Source organism: Stenella coeruleoalba (genome assembly GCF_951394435.1).
Source record: "Stenella coeruleoalba genome assembly, chromosome: 7".
NCBI classification, from domain to species: domain Eukaryota; kingdom Metazoa; phylum Chordata; class Mammalia; order Artiodactyla; family Delphinidae; genus Stenella; species Stenella coeruleoalba.
In genome coordinates this window covers 43,110,013-43,129,402 of record NC_137153.1, presented here as the reverse complement: position 1 = coordinate 43,129,402, position 19,390 = coordinate 43,110,013, and the positions used below count along the sequence as shown (strand labels likewise).

General features: G+C 47.5%; 1 long non-coding RNA gene across 1 annotated transcript in view; it reads left to right on the top strand.

Annotated features, from left to right (window-relative positions):
- Positions 1 to 3,533: 3,533 nt before the first annotated feature.
- Positions 3,534 to 19,390, top strand: part of LOC307188994 — a 42,448-nt gene continuing 26,591 nt past the window's right edge. The window contains exons 1-3 of the long non-coding RNA XR_013829091.1: positions 3,534 to 3,641; positions 4,326 to 4,386; positions 4,941 to 5,031. This is a non-coding gene — a long non-coding RNA (uncharacterized lncRNA). The remainder of the gene's footprint in view (positions 3,642 to 4,325; positions 4,387 to 4,940; positions 5,032 to 19,390) is intronic.

The following is a 19,390-nucleotide window of genomic DNA, read 5'->3' as shown; positions in this document are numbered from 1 at the left end:
GGAAACTTAATTTTAATGATATCAGAGTCCAGATTACAGCCTAGCCTCAGGAATGGAGCAGAATCAGAAACTCAAACACCACTGGAAGTCTCCTCATCTTTCATTCTCTCTCATCAGACCAGCTTCCCCTGCTTGTTACTTCCACACAGTGAGAAAAATATGACTGTCAAGAGAACCTAAGGGTTATATGTTATTGGACCAATCAGCTGGAGAGAAGTTAAAATAGCTCTTTCTCTCTCCAAAATTCCCAAGCAGAAAAATTATTGTTCCAGTGTGGGTCAAGTGCCTGACCCTGGACTAATCAAGTGACCAGGGGCCAGGGGCCTACTGTAGAAACATGACAGTTCCCACTGCAACCTTGTAGTTTGGGTGTGGGAGAGCTGACTCCTGGAAGAGAGGTTTGGGGCAGACCAAACTGTGGACAACCACTGAAGTGAGCATGGGCTCCCCAACACACACCAGCCCAGCTCCTCGGCCACAGCTCCAGCATCTCCTTGGATTCATGCCAGGTTCTCTGGGGCCTCCACTGGGTCCCAGGGAGCTTGCTGGAGTCCTCTGGTAGATTCTAGTATCTGGATTTCACTCTTCATTAATTACTCAGAACCGTTCTTCCCCAACAATGCCAGTGTTCAGAGGGACCATGGGCACTTGAGGCTTCGCAGGGAAGGCCTCCTCAACAACCAGGAGGTCCTGCTGGGCCTTCCTGGCTGCAGAAGGTGGAAAGTGGAGTCCGGAGAGACATTAGGCAAGGTCAGACCTCAGGAGGAGGCAGCTCTCTCCATGATTTCCCCCAACAACCACTCTATCCTACCAATTACATCTGGCCATCATGCAGCTCTGAGGGCCGGGCTTCCACAACCATGTAACAAATGAGGAAACTAAGGCCCTGAAAGGGGGCAGGATAGGAGGCGTAGTCATTCAGCAGATCAACAGCAAAGATAACACTTGGAGTGAAGACTGCCGCCATGTCCTGCCTGCTGCCCGCTGCACATGGTGGGCTGTCGCTCCAGGACCTTGCTTCAGATGTATAAGCTCCCCCATCCATTAAATCATTGATGTCTCTGTTGCTGACTCCGGGCTCTTTCTTCAGTCTTGAAGCAGGGCAAGCACAGGCCTTGTAGGCCTGTGGGGTGCAGCACAACATGTAGACATAAAGAGACCATCTTCCAGAGCCCATCTAGGAAGGATGATGAGAAACCCATAGTCTGAATAAGTGCAGAACCCAGCTCCCCCCACATGTTCCAGCTCATCTTGCCTGGCCTCCTCATCCGTCAGTGGGGCTCTGGCCTCCTCATTGGCCAGTGGGGCTCCCAGCCTCCGAAGCAGCAATGAAAACTCTCATGCAGCATCTTCAGAGACACTCTGGGCTTCAACCATTACCCCAGGCCTTCCAGCCGAAGCTAATTTTTAAAAATGTGAAAGGATTTTTCTAGAAATGGCAAGACGTTGTACATGGAGAGTTGGATGTTACTTGGCTCCTGTGTTAGAAACAGTTTAGGTACCTTACTGTGAAAGTGAGTCCTACAGTATTTCAGTAAAATGTATTCATAGCAAAAAAAAAAAAAAAAAAAGATGACACGAACTTAAGCCTCCTTTTTTTATGCTCTTAGTATAGGGACTGGAAGAGCTTGACATTTCTGCAGAGACATGGCTGTGCTCACCAAACACAGACTACATTTCCCAGGCCCCCTCGCATCTAGGTATGGACCATGTGATTGAGTTCAGCCCATAGGAGAAGGGTAGAAGAAATGCAAGCCACCTCCACATTTGCCCATAAAATATTCCAAGTAATCTTCCACACCCTCTCCCTTTCATCTGTGAGGCTGGAAGCAAAAGGCTCTGAGGTGGCAGAGCTTCCTAATGGAAGAAGGCCGAATCTCTCATTTCACCGCTTGAAGGAGAGCTGCCCAGGAGAGAGCCACCCTACCAAGAAGATCTGCTGTGGACTTTACTGGAGCAAGAAATAAATCTCTACTGTATGTTAAGCCACTGAGTTTGGTTTTTTTTTTTTTTGGCCTTGCCGCACGGCTTGCAGGATCTTAGTTCCCCAACCAGAGATCAAACCCAGGCCCTCAGCAGTAAGAGCACGGAGTCCTAACCACTGGACCATCAGGGAATTCCAAGCCACTGAAATTTTGAGGCTATATGTTATTATCCATAGCCCAGCATACCTAGACTAGTACATCTCTGGTGAAGGCCCTCTTCTCTATGGAGAATTAGACCTGACCTCCTCTAGCACTCTCTCTGTCCTTTGACTCTGACAAAGACCCAAACTGCAAAGGGGCAGTGCAGCTTTGCAATTAGGAACAGAGGCCTTAAATCCAGTCACATCTGAGTCTGAACTCAAGACCCACCACAGACAGACCTAAGCAGCTTTCTGGATCTCTTTGAGCCTATTTCTACATGTGTAAAATAATGATACCCAGTCCAAATGTGTTTGTAAGGATTCAGTGAGATATGATGTGCCAGTGGTCTCTGCCCTGGGGAGAATGAGGGAGAATGGATCTGGAGGGGTGAACAAAAGGCAGCAGGGCACCATGTCAATCAAGGGAAGACTGGATTCTGTTTTATTTGGAATTTTTCAGCAGGAGAGTTCACCACTGCAGAAAAGCATAATGCAATTGCAACAGTACTGGTGGTATTCGAGCCATTACTATAACATGTCTGTATCAGTGAGGGTTGCATTTGCAGTTGTTGCAGATTGGCGGGGAATAATTACTTCATTATATCTTCTAGTGAGGGTCTGTCCAAGCATTTCCCTGCTGAAAAAAACAAGTGTATGTATATATGCATATAATCTTCTCTGTATGGTTCCAATTTTAGTATATGTGCTGCCCAAGTGAGCATGAACTATATGTTCTATTATTATAAATTCTTTCTATTTCCCCCTTTACACTAATTGTGGCATTTTGTGGTTTAACATTATTGAACTGGGATGTAGGCTGGTTACATTATCTATAAATGCTGAAGTGGCACTGAAACGTATTATAAGAACAGGGCACTGGGTTGCATAAAGTTGAGAACTACAAGGTGTAGGTGACTCAATGCCAGCACACTAAGAAGTGCTCGGTAAACAGTACCTATTTTTAGGAAGTCTGTTATCACCCTTCATCGCCTCCAGGCACCGTTGGGTTGAGGACCCTGGAGACCAGTCCTTCTGTGAGTCACCAGCGCGGTCGGTCGCGGAGAAGAGGGCGCAGACTGGAAGCCAGTTCCCCTGGGGGGGGGGGGGTGGCGCTAAATGACGCAAGCGTGGGTCCCGAGCAACCGACACTGACACCACGGACCGCTCCCTCGGAAGCAAGGTGCCTCCTGAGGCAGGGACTCTTTCTCTCGAGCCCTGAAAGCCCCGCGACGCCCTGTACCAACGGCGCCTGCGCGGCTCCCTCGACGCAGACCAGCATCCTGGGCTTTCCCCCAAAGCCGCGCAGTGGGGCGGGGCCTGGCTCCAAAGCCGCCAACCAGGCGCGCCCGGCCCAGCTGACGTCAGCGAGTTGGACGGGTCGGGGAGGAGTGGAGTTGGCCTGGAAGCTAGGCCGTCTCACCCCCAGGGGAAGGGAGGAGGTGGGAGAATTGGGAAAAGAGGGAAGGAGGAAAAAGGCAGGCGGGGACGGAAGTGAGCCCGCGGAAGTCTGACTCAGGTCAGTCTGGACAGCCGTGGGGAGGGGAAACGGGGTACCAAGTTACTTACCTGCTTGAAACTTGGCATTCAAGGCGCCTGCCTCCATCTCCGGCCTAATCTCCCTGCCATGTCCGGGACCCTCCCGCAGAACTACTTATAGACTCCTCCAAAGGCCAGGCTAATCCATGCCTATGTGCCTTTGGGTACACAGTACTCTGCCTGAATTGCTTTTCTCTGGCTTATCTAGCTTGAGGCTTCCTTAAAAATGTCACCTTCTCCATGAAGTATTTCCCAGTCCAGACATAATTACTCTTATCTCTGTGCCAAAATCCACAGATGTCTACGGTAGACGAGAATGGCCGTTTATCACTTTAGTACAGTGCTTGCAAACTTCAGTCTCCATCAGAATTACCCAGAAGCCTTGTTAAAGCACAGACTGCTGACTCCAGAGTTTCTGATTCTATTCTGGTCTGGGCTGGTGTTGGAGGAAGAATCGAGAGGGCATGACCACTGATTGACCCACCAGCTGGACTCAGGCAGTCGCAGGCTCCTCCCACACCCTTTGTCTTCGGAATGTAGGCTCAGCCTACTTTCCCACAGTGGGAGCTGTTTCAAGGACGTAGCCTTGAGAGAGAAAGGTGTTTTTGAGACTGTCTGGACTGAATATATGACTGAATCCAGTTAAGGTCTCTTTAACTTTAAGGTTTTGGTGGGCAGGTACAGGGATCTATTCGTCTTGCAGGCGCCAAAGACAAGCCTCAGAAGTAAGTACTCTTGCTTATTAAATCTGCCACCTACCAATCTGGAGTGGTCTGACTCTTTCTTTGGTCTCTCCCTGCCCTCTGGGTATGGGACCAGTTTGTGAAGGAACAGGTAGGGCCAAGACTTTTCACTCCAAACCAAGTTCCCAGGTGTTGATGATGCTGCTAGTCCAAGGATCACACTTTGAGAACCACTGGTTTAGTGCAAGAAATCATCATGCCTGGGTACGATCAGTGCTTATTTGTTAATTCACTCAATAAATGTCTCCTTTGGGCCTGCTGTGTGCCAGCCGGGACCAGGGGTTGAGTATTCACTGTAAGCAAAGCAGACATAGAACCTACCCCCACTGGGGACACGGAAATTAAGCAAATAAACATACTATTATATTAACAAATTGTGATAAACACTCTAAAGGAAAAGAAAAAGAATATCATGAAAAAGAATAGTAACAAGAACCTATTTTATATTTTTCCTATTTTTTTTTTAAAGGGGAGAGCACAAACGCAGTCCCCCACAACCACAAATTATGCAACTGAGTTTCTTTCACACATTTTAGGAAATCGCAAGGGTCGGCACACTCGGAGTGCAACGGAGGAGCGTCGCCCTGGGAAATACCACCTTCTTGATCGTGGTATTTCCCCTGCCAGGTAAGTATACAATAACCTATTTTAGATTGAGTGGTCAGGTAAGGCTTTTGGGGGAAAAGGGGCATTCATAGAGGCGTATTTTAAACAAACTCCTATAGGGTGGACTTATTGCACAGTATTATGACCTATTTTTAAGTTGTCCAGCCTAACACTAGACTATGTTCTCCTTGAAAGCTAAACTCTTGTCTTATTAATATTTTTGCCGGGACTTCCTTGGTGGCGTAGTGGTTAAGAATCCGCCTGCCGGGCTTCCCTGGTGGCGCAGTGGTTGAGAGTCCACCTGCCGATGCAGGGGACACGGGTTCGTGACCTGGTCCGGGAAGATCCCACATGCCGCGGAGCGGCTGGGCCCGTGAGCCATGGCCGCTGAGCCTGCGCGTCCGGAGCCTGTGCTCCGCAACGGGAGAGGCCACAACAGTGAGAGGCCCGCGTACCGCAAAAAAAAAAAAAAATAGAATCCGTCTGCCAAGGCAGGGGACATGGGTTTGAATCCTGGTCCGGGAAGATCCCACATGCCACGGAGCAACAAAGCCCATGCCTCACAACCACTGAGCCTGTGCTCTAGAGCCCGTGAGCCACAACTACTGAAGCCCACATGCCTAGAGCTCGTGCTCCACAACAAGAGAAGCCACTGCAATGAGAAGCCCGCGCACTGCAACGAAGAGTAGCCCCCGCTCGCTGCAACTAGAGAAAGCACGCGCGCAACAACGAAGACCCAACGCAGCCAAAAATACATAAATAAATGAAGTTATTTTTTAAAAAGATAAAAAAATATATTTTTGCCTTCAGCGTGCTGCAGAGAGTAGGGCCTTGATAGATAACATAAGAATGGATGGAAAGATGGAGGGAACATTGGAAGAATGAACAAATGAATGAATAAAATGTCAGATGATGTATGCATGTGTGCATGGGTGGATGGATGGTTGGATGAAAGGATGGATGGTGGATGGATGGATAACTGTCTCTGGCATCAACACAGAGAACCAGGATTCTCTACCTACCAGTGAGGCCAGAGTAGAAACTGATAGAAACTTAGCTGACTCCTTTACTGTATTTCAAAATCCTGTTAATCATTTAAGGTGACCACAAATGTCCACTTCTCCCTAGAGCTCCCTTGATTATCATTGCTCAGCCTCACTCCCCACATGAATGCGTTTTATCATCTCTCACACTCCTGCACATGCCACACTTACTTCAACACATGCAACTGCCCTATGCTTGCCACTTACCACCTGTGTGCAAGTCTCTTCTGTGTCAGACTCAGAAGGGAAAAGGACTGGGGGGGGAGGAAGAGGAGAAAGTTTTTCTCCTGGCTCTGAGCTAAAGAAGGCACAGAGCAGAGAGGGTGGTGAGGAGATTCTTACTCTGATAATTTCTCACATGACTTCAAAAAAAAAGCACTTTAAATGACACATTTCCTCTAAATATGTGTCTGAGGCTCCTAAGAGGGACATAGTTTATTCAGAGATTCAATTTGAGTTAAATAAGGAGAAGGAAATCACCCAGGGTCCCTCTGGGATGTTTAAAAATGGGAAGTGAAAAGAAAATTATGTAGAGACGAGCTCCTTCCGTTTGAAAACTCTCCAACCAGGGATGAAAGTTCAACTGGCTCTGCAGGCTTCAGACTTCCATACACTTGTTTCCAGCCCCATGGAAGCTCTTAGCCACCCAAGCCTGTCCTCCTATGCCAAAGGAACTTGACTTCATAACGGAATTTCCAAAGGATTTACAGGTGGGAAAAGAGCCCCTCTCCAACCAAAAGAGGGCAGAACAGAGAATCTGGGACATGAAATTCCCCAGAGATTGAAATAAAATACTTCTCAACTGTGAAGGACTTGAACAGAATACTCTCAAAAGAGGACAAGAGATAACAAGTGTGGGATGAATGTCCAACCCCAATATTAACTAAAGAAGTGTAAAGAAAGCAAGATTTCATAGGTATGCACACACACGCATGCACACATTTCAAACTGTAATACTCCAAGTCAGGATGTCCTGAAATGGCCTCTAGTGGGACTGTAATTGGTACATTTCTGAAGTCATTGGGCAGTAAGTAGGTCTCAAATGTCTATAAAATATGCTCTTCCCCCCCCAAAAAGTGGAGGATACGATTTGACACCAATTTATTTCCAAATCTGATTATCTATCCTAAAGGAATCACTTGAAATACAAAACAACAGCAAAAAGAACACTAAACACAAAGACATTCATCTCTGTGTTACATAAATTAGTGAAAGACTGGAAACAGCCCAAAAGTCCAGCAACTAAAGAATGGTTGTTGGACTTCCCTGGTGGCACAGTGGTTAAGAATCCGCCTGCCAATGCAGGGGACGTGGATTCGAGCCCTGATCCAGGAAGATCCCACATGCCACAGAGCAACTAAGCCTGTGCACCGCAGCTACTGAGCCTGTGCTCTACAGCCCATGAGCCACAACTACTGAGCCCGCACGCCACAACTACTGAAGCCCGTGTGCCTAGAGCCTGTGCTCCACAACAAGAGAAGCCACCACAATGAGAAGCCCGCACACCACAACGAAGAGTAGCCCCCGCTCGCCACAACCAGAGAAAGCCCACACGCAGCAACAAAGACCCAATGCAGCCAAAAATAAAATATTAATTAATTAAAAAAAAAACAGTGCTGGCTCAGTAGTAAATATGCTGTTTATTTATGAAGGAAGGGAGGAAGGAAGGTTGATTGTTGGTTGGACATATATAGAATTCGATATATCCATGGGTTCTTCAGGGTTCTTCCTTGGGGAATGTGCTAGCAGTGATGTTGTGTAGGATGTAGGCTGCAGATCCTTCAGGAGAACACCCCGACTGAGTCCCTCGAGTCCAAAACCTGGTTCTCAGCTCCTCAGGGTCAGAACCTTACTTCTTACTGCACCACATAAGAACAAATTCTTGGTGACAGACTTTCACTAATAACACCCATGGCTGATAACATCAAAGGCTGATTTATTAGCTTATGGTGGATGATATCCCTTTTCAAACAGCAGAATACGTAGCCACTGCCCAAAATCTGTCCCTCGTCTGGTTTTGTGTAGATGGGAGGAAACATCAGAAGGTTTCTTGGTGAGCTGCATGTTTGAATAAAAGAAAACGGGTAGTCTTGAGGAGTATTTTTTCAAACCATGGTGAAGCTTGATGAAATGTCCTTGATCTATAGGACAGACAATTTCTCTAATGACTAAGGTGCTTGTTTCTCTCCCCTGGAGAGCCCGAAGGCTGCTTGGTGACCAGCTGGCTTTCTTGCACCTGCCTGTCCATGCTCACTGCTTCTCTTTTTATGAATGCAGTTCCATTCTCAGCACAGGTGACTGACCAATCCAGGGGTGGCACCAGCTGGATCAGTCATCGTCCCTCCTATGGGCATATGGAGTTGGGATTGTGCTAGTTCTCAATCTATTGCCTCTCAGCTCCAAATTCAATCTTCATTGTCTGCTCTGCAGAAATGTAGTGGATCATCTCAAAATTTTTCCTTTGCGAGCTGACAGATGTTAAGCTTTGTCAGTAGAGGGCACTGGAGAGACATTGTAGGAGGGATTTTCCTTCCGGATTCCGGTGTGCTCTGCTCAGCCCGCCCCTGTGGCAGGCAGCACCTGGCTTCTACAGCCTGGACAGCTTTTCCAGTATCCAGCTTCTGCGATGCAAGTGACTTGTCTTGCATCAGCTTCCTGCAGGACAGATGGCTTCTTTGGCATCCAACTCCTACAGTGCACAGTGGCCACCATCATCCAAACGCCCCAGCTTCCCCTCGCACTACTGCTACAGGTGGTTTTATAGAAGAGGGACCCCAGTAAATACATCCCAAGCACTCTAGAGGGTGGATTTCCAGCATATTCTGTTCTGCCAGTGCAGCACCATAGTGACTTCTCTACCATCCTGTGAACCACAGCTACACCCTCCCCTACAAGGTCTGGGTCTTAGCCATGAGGGTGGGATGATGGTGTGGGCTGCCTCAGCCCTAGGGGGAGCAGCTGCTCCTTGCAGCTGCTGTTCCTATACTCCTGAAGTCCACTGGGCCTTGGGAGACTCTCTAGTACCCTAATAATCCTGATAATTAATGTCCCCCTCTTTTTTTTTTTCAGTTTAATCTAGCTCTGGTGTGTTTTTGTAACTTATAAACAAAAGAGACTTAACTTGGGAATCCCTGGCAGTCCAGTGGTTAGGACTCTGTGCTCTCACTGCCCAGGGCCCAGGATCAACCCCTAGTCGGGGGAACTCAGATCCCACAAGCTGAGCGGCACGGCAAAAAAAAAAGAGAGAGAGACTTAACTAATACAGTTGGACTCTGGGAGACCCTGCACCTCTTCTCATTATATATTAACTTCAGTAGAAAATTTAGAGTTTGAGAGATGTCCCCATTTGAAAAAACATTATTTATAAAAGTGAAAATAAGAAGCAACTTGGAAGTCCAATAATAGATAGGATTTGAAAAGTATTAATGTGCCTGTTTCTTTTGGTTTTTTCCTCCTCAGCACAAATCACGTGGGCTAGTTATTCTTCACTTGCCCCTTCGAAACCTTTGTCCACCGTTTACTCTCTCTGTATACTGGGAGGTTGACCTCTGCAGAGTACTTGTTCCCCTGCCTTCCCATTCAGTTGGGCCAATGGGAGGCCCTGAAAAGAGATAGAGGGCAGGTGGAGAGAGATGTCAGAGTCATTACTCCCCTAGTTCCCTCTCAGCCAGACCACGGGGGAGGCCATGGCTGCATCCCTCCTCCTAAATCCCTGTGCGACGGTCTCGCTCGCACAGCTGCAGCTTTTGCTGTTGCTCCTAGGACTAGGGGTGGTAACGCCCTCACACATTTCTGGTCCTGAGTGCTTTGCCATTTCTTACATGTTACCCTAGGCTTGCTGGCATCTTTATAGGTAGTCCCATTGTGAAACTCTTCAGTGACTGCGTTGAGTAAGCCATCTGTTTTCTGCTGAGACCCTGGCCGATTCTGTATCCATGAGAAGGCAGGAGGAACAGGGGTTAGAATTTGTTACAGAAAAGATGCAAAGAGGAAGACTAAGGTTTCTGACATGCAAAATGGGATCACATAGAAAGATAAAACCCTTAAAGGCAGGCTATTCAAATTATTTCTTCAGATTATTCTTTAGTTAGACCCACTGTTAATTTTCCCTATTAAGGAGGTAGGAGGTTGTGCAGGAGACTAGATCAGCTAGAGACGAAGAATATAGAAATCACAGTTTTTCTGCACATTCCCAGTCGAAGTGTGATATAAATCTGTAACCACTACAGGGACATAGCTAACTAAATTATATACGGGTAGGATGGAATATTAATGATGATTACAGCAAATGAGTAAGAGCTTATAGTGTACTGCCAAGTGAAAAAGGAAGGCATGAAACTCATTGTCAGTATGATCTCAGCTATGTTAAATATGTACACAGATATGCAAAGGGGGAAAAAAAAAACTTGGAAGGAATTCACCAAAATGTATAAAGAGGTTACCTTTAGGTGGTGGGATTAAAGGTGGTATCTATTTTTTCATTTATATTTTTCTTTATTTTCCAATTTTTCTACAATGAGCATGAATTACTTTTGCAGCCAGAATTTTATTTGGTTTTTTTAGAGCACACATATATCATCCTCTGCTCACGTTATCAGGAACAAACCAGACTGACCCTGGCAAGTCCCAGCCAAGGAATCCGCCCCCAGATATGCCTTGGCCTGGTTCCTATCAGGAACCTCAGCAAACAACTCTCTAAGTTAACCCTTTCTTCAGAAAAGAGTAGGAGGTGGTGAGACAGGTACCCTTCTGAGGAGGTTGCCTGCAGGAGCAGGGTTGCTACAACGGATCCAGGTGTCCTGAGCACCTACCGTGGAGTTATGGGGAGCTCTTAGTCTTACAGTCAGGGTTAGGTTGGGCCCTGTAGTGGGCTGCTGGGAAACAAAGTGAGTCACAAGTAGTCCTGTCCTTGGGGAACAAACAGGGACTCTACCAACAGTGACAGGCACAGGGTATGAATGGTGTCCTTGGAGAGTAGAAAACACAATAGGGCCAGCTTCATCAGAACTGGATGGAGATATGTAGGTTGATCCCTCTTCCCACCCAGGTGAGTGTGGTCTTGCCTTTGGGCCTTTCTGTGGGCCCTTCCCTCTGCTTCAAATGCCACCTCCCTATCCCATCTCTGTCTACTGCTGCCTGACTTACCTTTGGAGTATCTAGGTAGAATAGCTAGAAGTCTTCATCCTGGTGTATTCAGGCACTGGGTGCTCACCTCATCTCTTCTGGCCCCTGGAGGGTGCAGAGAGGCACCCCCTGCTGGGAGATGCATCACACGTAAGACCTCCTAAGGGCAGGGGCAGTGCTGGTGTTGGTACTTTGCTGTTTTGTTTTGTTTTGCTGTTGTAGGGGAGAAAAAATAATGTTTTCTCTGCCCTTCTGAGTTCTTAGCTGAGACCCCTGTAATAAAAGACAGATTAACAAGAGAAAAACAAACAGAAGTTGATTAACCTGTATACCTCATTGGAGATACCCAGGGGGAAGTGAATAACGAATGCCCCGAGGTGGCTTAGAATTCAGGATTAAATACCATCTTAATAGGGAAGGGGTGGGGGTTCGGGCAGGGAATGTAGGACTCCCAGGTGAGAGGAAATGATTTTAAGGACAGATGAATGGGCCCTTAGATTGAAGGTATGGTAGTTCATGACAAAGTTTATCTTCTGGGTGTGCTATCAACTTCTAGTCTCCTCTCTTCCCTAGTTGATGATACCACCGGGGAGGGACTCTATGACAAATGAGTTCTTCTGGAAGATCTATCCTTAGGCAGATAAGGAGAATTCAGAGAAAGCCTCTCCCTACATTTGCTATTTTTCAAGTGCTTACATCTCAAAACAATCAATTTATCAAAGCATTTATTTGGGGGTGGCATATTCTGCTCCCCTTCATTGTGGTTATTTATGTTGTGGTTTTCGGTTTCCTTCCCCTTAGTTACCCCCACCCTGGGCTAGTCGCCCTCCACCCATCACAGCCTAGTCTGTGGGAAAAGCCTTCTCCCGGGTCCTCACCAGGACCCCTAGCAAAGGCCCAGCCTGCCCTCAGTCTCACTGTAGCCCACAGAGCTCGCCCCACCAGTGCCCAGGGCTACACCCAGACAAGCGCATGACCTGTGGAGGAAAAGAGATTGCAAAACTGGGCCACCTGCTCAGCGTCGAGGTGCGCTCGCCCTGAACTTCTTTCCTTCCCAGTGGGTTGGGGTGCCATGAACCCTCCCTGTACCTCTTCCCTCAACAAATGTTGAGGATCAAGAGGAAGAAGCTAAAAGTTCCTGAGCCCTGAGCCCTGAACCCTGGGCTCTGTGGCTCTGTGGCTGGCCATTTGCCTGGTCCAGAGCAGAGATGGTATCTCTGGGAGGGTAATGGGAAATACCCGCTTCCCCTCCAAACCCTACTCTTTCCCTTCCTTCCAGTCAAACCCATTATGCCTACCCAGTCATGGCAGACATCTAGGCAGGAAGGACCACAGGTATGGCCTCATTACCTGTCCCTGCTACCGGATGACATGCCTGTAGCCTTACCTGCTGAATCAGTCATTGCTGGGTGAGGGTGAGGAGAGGAAAGAAGACACTCGTTGCCTCTGCCCATCTTCCCTTCCTATCCTGTCTGATTGGCCTGGCCTGGAGGCTGCTAGGTCAGCCTTTGGCCAAGACATCACACAGAACTGCATTTTGTTTCTGTTTACTTTCTTGTCAGACAGTGTGCTCATTTTAAGGCAGTGCTTCTCAAACAGTAATGTACAAAAAGATCCGTTGGAGATCTTGTTAAAGCACAGGTTCTGACTTGGTAGTTCCAACGTGGAACCTGAGATTCTGCCTTTCTAACAAGCCCCTGACACTGTAAGGATTAAGGGACTCGATCTTGTATTCTAGGCTTAGCGAGGTATTGCCTGATCTGTGAAGGTTATCAGAACTCCAGTGTCAGAATTAATCACTGGGTTCCACTGTTTCCCCAATATCTGCCTCAGACCTTCACATATCTACTGACACAATCTGATTCATCTGTCTGCCGGGGGTGCTGCTGGGACGAGTAATCTTTGTAGTCCTCATACTAGGATGGTGGATGCCCAACAGTGTTTTGAATAAAAGAATGAACACATTAATGGCTTTTGAAGGCAATTTACAAAAGATGTAGGTTGTTAATAGCTAAGACAACATTTCCCAAACTGTGTTCCTTGGGACACCAGCTCTGGGGGTGTTAATACCGATAAATATTTGTTAAACAATGGAGGAGGAATGGGAAAGTTCTGTAGTCAATCTGGGAAATGCTAGGTTAAAAATAGACATCTGAGGGAGTTCCCTGGCAGTCCAGTGGTTAGGACTCTGCACTTTCACTGCCATGGCCTGGGTTCAATCCCTAGTCAGGGAAGATCCTGCATGCCGTGCAGCACGGCCAAAAAAAAAAAAAAGACATCTGAGGAGCTGCATCCCTCCTCCTAAATTCCTGTGCAACGGTCTCGCTCGCACAGCTGCAGCTTTTGCTGTTGCTCCTAGGACTAGGGGTGGTAACGCCTTCACACATTAAAGACATCTCAATGTCTTTAATGATCTAATGGGCATTGCCAGTGTCCGAGACAGGGATTCAGTAGGCAGTGTTGCCCTCACTTATTTGACCACAGAGAACGTTTCTTTTTTTTTTTTTTTTTTTTTTGACCATGCTGCTTGGCTTGCAGGATCTTAGTTCCCTGATCTGGTATTAAACCGGGCCCTCAGCAGTGAAAGTGCTGAGTCTTAATCACTGGACCGCCAGGAAATTCCCACACAGAGAAATTTCCTGAGAAAGTTACAGTGCTAGTGTGCTGAGGAATACAGGGGACAGTCATCACTCTGGGTGCTTATCCAAGGACTGTAGATAAAAATTGTTACAAAAGAGATCTAGAGAGATAATTCCCTGCTGGCGCAGTGGTTGAGACTCTGAGCTCCCAATGCAGGGGGCCCAGATTCGATCCCTGGTCAGGGAACTCGATTCCACATGCATGCCGCAACTAAGGAGCTGGCAAGCCGCAACTAAGGAGCCCACCTGCCACAACTAAGACCCAGTGCAAACCAATAAATAAATAAATAAATAAATAAAGAGAGAGATCTAGAGAGAGGAGGGGAGAGGATGTGAGAACTAAAAAGAGAGACCCCCTTTTTCTGTTCCCCTTGCAGACTGGGTCAACAGACTCTTAAGATCTTATCAGCCACTGTGGGGTTCTACCTGCTCTTCTGGATTCCTCCGGGAGCAGACACAAGGAGAATTCTGACTCCCTCTTCCTCCTCTGATGCGCTTTAGTGTCTGAGACAGGGAAGCCAGGAAACCTAGCAAAGACTATTTGGTGCTCAGTCCACTAAGAGGCTAAGGGCTCTGGTAAGTATCTCCAGAAAGAACGTTATTCCAGCTAGAAAGCAGGGACGGACATTTTTTAAATGACCATGTAATACAAGTCTGTAGTTGAGATTAGGGTAGAAATAAACTGACAGAAAGAAAGGTGCGGGTGGGGCTTCCCTGGTGGCGCAGTGGTTAAGAGTCTGCCTGCCAATGCAGGGGACACGGGTTCGAGCCCTGGTCCGGGAAGATCCCACATGCCGCGGAGCAGCTAAGCCCGTGCGCCACAACTACTGAGCCCTCACGCCTAGAGCCCATGGTCCGCAACAAGAGAAGCCACCACAATGAGAAGCCCACCAACCACAATGAAGAGTAGCCCCCTCTCGCTGCAACTAGAGAAAAGCCAACGCGCAGCAACAAAGACCCAATGCAGCCAAAAATAAATAAATAAATTTATTAAAAATCAAAAGTGGGGGGGGAGGGTCTAGCAAAAGGGTTCCAAGTGAATCCCAGAGTTTGTTTACCATAAAACAGTCGTTCCCAACTGGAGGTGATTTGCCCCCCTCATTGGACATTTGACAATGTCTGGAGACATTTTTGGTTGTCACAACCAGGGAGGAGGAATGCTACTGGCATCTAGTGGGTAGTAGCCAGGGACATCCTATAATGCACAGGACAGCCCTCTACAGCAAAGAATTATCAGGCCCAAAATGTCAATAGTGCCACTGTTGAGAAAACTTCTTGTTCTAAAACATCACCTGTAATTTAAAATTTAGAATGTTGCTTAAATTCAGCTGTTTTACCACAAAGAATCAGGAGAAATTTATTCAGTAGAAGATAATCCACGATTATCAATTTGGAGGTTCAAATCTTAGTCAACAGGGACTTCCCTGGTGGCTCAGTAGTTAAGAATCTGCCTGCCAATGCAGGGGACACGGGCACGATCCTTGGTGCGAGAAGATCGCAGAGCAACTAAGCCCGTGTGCCACAACTACTGAGCCTGTGCTCTAGAGCCCGCAAGCCACAACTACTGACCCCATGCACCACAACAAGAGAAGCCACCACAATGAGAAGCCCGTGCACTGCAACGAAGAATAGCCCGCGCTCGCCCCAACTAGAGAAAGCCCGCATGCAGCAACGAAGACCCAACACAACCAGAAATAAAATAAATGAAAAAATAAATTACATTAAAAAAAATCTGGGCTTCCCTGGTGGTGCAGTGGTTGAGAGTCCGCCTGCCGATGCAGGGGACACGGGTTCGTGCCCCGGCCCGGGAGGATCCCACGTGCCGCAGAGCGGCTGGGCCCGTGAGCCATGGCCGCTGAGCCTGTGCGTCCGGAGCCTGTGCTCCGCAACCGGAGAGGCCGCAGCGGTGAGAGGCCCGCGTACCGCAAAAAAAAAAAAAAAGAAAGAAAGAAAAAATCTTAGTCAACAATACTATTTTGTAAATTTAAACGACATCACAAAGAGCACTACACATTTTACAGAGAAACATACAAATAAAACGACTCACAGCATACATTTCCTTTAATTTAAAAGTTTGGGATGTTGCCTGGATTCAGCTGTTTTAGCACAAAGAGTTTTGGGGGAATTTATGAAGTAGAGGGGATAAAAATGTACAAATAAATAAATATTATGAGTGGAGCTGGGAAGGACCCCACTCCTGGTTATATCATTAGAGAAATTCTTACGCAGGTGCATAAAGAACATGTAAGAGGATATTTTATCACAAAGTTATTTGTGGTGATTGGAGGGCTGGACACAATGAGGCATCCATCACTGGAATGTTCTGTCACAGTAAGGAGCAATGAGCTAGATAGACACACAACAGAGTAGTTAGATCTTTAAAACACGGTGCTGAATGGGGCAGGGGGAGGGTAAGAAACACAAAGAGACCTCCAGCACAATACTACTGATTGAAATTTAAAATTCATGCTTACAGAACTGTGCCTCATGCTTTCAAGAACACTCACTAATAGAATGATTTACAAATCTTAGGCATTGCACACACTTTACAGTTGGACTCTTAGAAATTAGTTTCCACTGCCACCTGGTGATAGCAATCTAAAATTGAGGCATAGGGACTTCCCTCGTGGCACAGTGAGTGGTTAAGCATCCGCCTGCCAAGGCAGGGGACATGGGTTCAAGCCCTGGTCCAGGAAGATCCCACATGCCACAGAGCAACTAATCCTGTGCGCCACAACTACTGAGCCTGTGCACCACAACTACTGAAGCCCACATGCCTAGAGTCCGTGCTCAGAAGCAAGAGAAGCCACCGCAATGAGAAGGCCACACACCTCAATGAAGAGCAGCCTCCGCTCGAGGCAACTAGAGAGAAAAGCCCTTGCGCCGCAATGAAGACCCAACACAGCCGAATAAATAAATAAATAAATTGAAGCTTAATTCAGTTTTTTTAAAGAGATATAATTTATATACTATGAAATGTACAGATCTTAAATGTTTAAATTGATGAATTTTGACAATTGTATACTTCAGTGTGATCACTCTAAACAATATATAAAGCTATAATAATATAATATTATATATAATAAAGCTGCTATGAATATTCATGCATATGTCATTGTGTGGACATATGTTTTTATTTATCTTGGGTGGAATTGCTGGGTCATAAGGAAGATGTATGTGTAATTTTTTAAGAAACACCCAAAATAATGCTCCAAAGCAGTTGTATCATTCTGCATATTCACCAGCAACTGTTTACAAAGATGAACTACACTAGTTTATTCTTTTTAATTGCTGAGTACTATCCCATTGTAAGATTATAGCCTGGTCTCAGACTTACAGCCTCCAAAACTGTAAGAAAATAAATTCCTGGGGCTTCCCTGGTGGCACAGTGGTTAAGAATCCGCCTGCCAATGCAGGGCACACGGGTTCGAGCTCTGGTCCCGGAGGATCCCACATGCTGCGGAGCAGCTAAGCCTGTGTGCCACAACTACTGAGCCTGCGCCCTAGAGCCTGTGAGCCACAACAACTGAGCCTGCGTGCCACAACTACTGAAGCCCACACACCTAGAGCCTGTATTCCTGCAACAAGAGAAGCCACCGCAATGAGAAGCCCACGTACTGCAACAAAGAGTAGTCCCTGCTCGCCGCAACTAGAGAAAAGCCCACGCACAGCAACAAAGACCCAACACAGCCAAAAATAGATAAATAAATTTATTAAAAAATAAATTCCTGTTGTTTAAAAAAAAATGTACAACCCAATTTATTTAAATGGGTAAAAGGCTTGAACAGACCCTTGAAGATGTGCAAATAGCCGAAAAGCACATGAGAAAGCGTCCAACATCATTAGTCTTTAGGGAAGTGCAAATTAAAACCACAATGAGAGCTTCCGGGAAGATGGCGGAAGAGTGAGACGCGATCACCTTCCTCCCCACAGATACACCAGAAATACAACTACACGTGGAACAACTCCTACAGAACACCTACTGAACGCTGGCAGAAGACCTCAGACCTCCCAAAAGGCAAGAAACCCCCCACGTACCTGGGTAGGGCAAAAGAAAAAAGAATAAACAGAGACAAAAGGATAGGGACGGGACTTGCACCAATGGGAGGGAGCTGTGAAGGAGGAAAGGTTTCCATACACTAGGAAGCCCCTTCGCAGGCGGAGACTGCGGGTGGCGAAGGGGGAAAGCTTCGGAGCCGCGGAGGAGAGCACAGTAACAGGGGTGCGGGGGGCAAAGCGGAGAGATTCACACACAGAGGATCGGTGCCGATCGGCACTCACCAGCCCGAGAGGCGGGGCGGGCGGGGCTGGGAGCTGAGGCTCCGGCTTCGGTAGGAGGCAGGGAGAGGACTGGGGTTAGCGGCGTGAACACAGCCTGCAGGGGGTTAGTGCGCCACGGCTGGCCAGGAGGGAGTCCGGGGAAAAGTCTGGACCTGCTTAAGAGGCAAGAGACTTTTTCTTCCCTCTTTGTTTCCTGGTGCGCGAGGAGAGGGGATTAAGAACGCTGCTTAAAGGAGCTCCAGAGACGGACGCGAGCCGCGGCTAAAAGCGCGGACCCCAGAGACAGGCATGAGACGCTAAGGCTGCTGCTGCCGCCACCAAGAAGCCTGTGTGCGAGCACAGGTCACTATCCACACCCCACTTCCGGGAAGCCTGTGCAGCCCGCCACTGCCAGGGTCCCGGAAACCAGGGACAACTCCCCCGGGAGAACGCACGGCACGCCTCAGGCTGGTACAACGTCACGCCGGCCTCTGCCGACGCAGACCCGCCCCGCACTCCGTGCCCCTCCCAACCCCCCCCGCCCCCCCCCCCCCCCGGCCTGAGTGAGCCAGAGACCCCGAATCAGAGGCTTCTTTAACCTCGTCGTGTCTCAGCGAAGAACAGACGCCCTCCGGCGACCTACACGCAGAGGCGGGGCCAAATCCAAAGCTGAGCCCCTGGGAGCTGTGAGAACAAAGAAGAGAAAGGGAAATCTCTCCCAGCAGCCTCAGGAGCAGCGGATTAAAGCTCCACAGTCAATTTGATGTACCCTGCATCTGTGGAATACATGAATAGACAACCAATCATCCGGAATTAAGGAGGTGGACTTTGAAAGCAAGATTTATGATTTTTCCCCCTTTTCCTTTTTTTGTGAGTGTGTATGTGTATGATGCTTCTGTGTGAGATTTTGTCTGTATAGCTTTGCTTCCACCATTTGTCCTAGGACTCTATCCGTCCGTTTTTTTTCTCTTAATATTTTTTTATTTTAATAACTTTATTATATTTTATCTTACTTTATTTTACTTTATCTTCTTTCTTTCTTTTTTCCTTCCTTCCCTCCTTCCTTCCTCCCTCCCTCCTTCCCTCCCTCCTTTCTTTCTTTCTACTTCTACTAATTCTTTCTTTCTACTTTTTCTCCCTTTTATTCTGAGCCGTGTAGATGAAAGGCTCTTGGTGCTGCAACCAGGAGTCAGTGCTGTGCCTCTGACGTGGGAGAGCCAACTTCAGGACACTGGTCCACAAGAGACCTCCCAGCTCCACATAATATCAAATGGCGAAAATCTCCCAGAGATCTCCATCTCAACACTATCACCC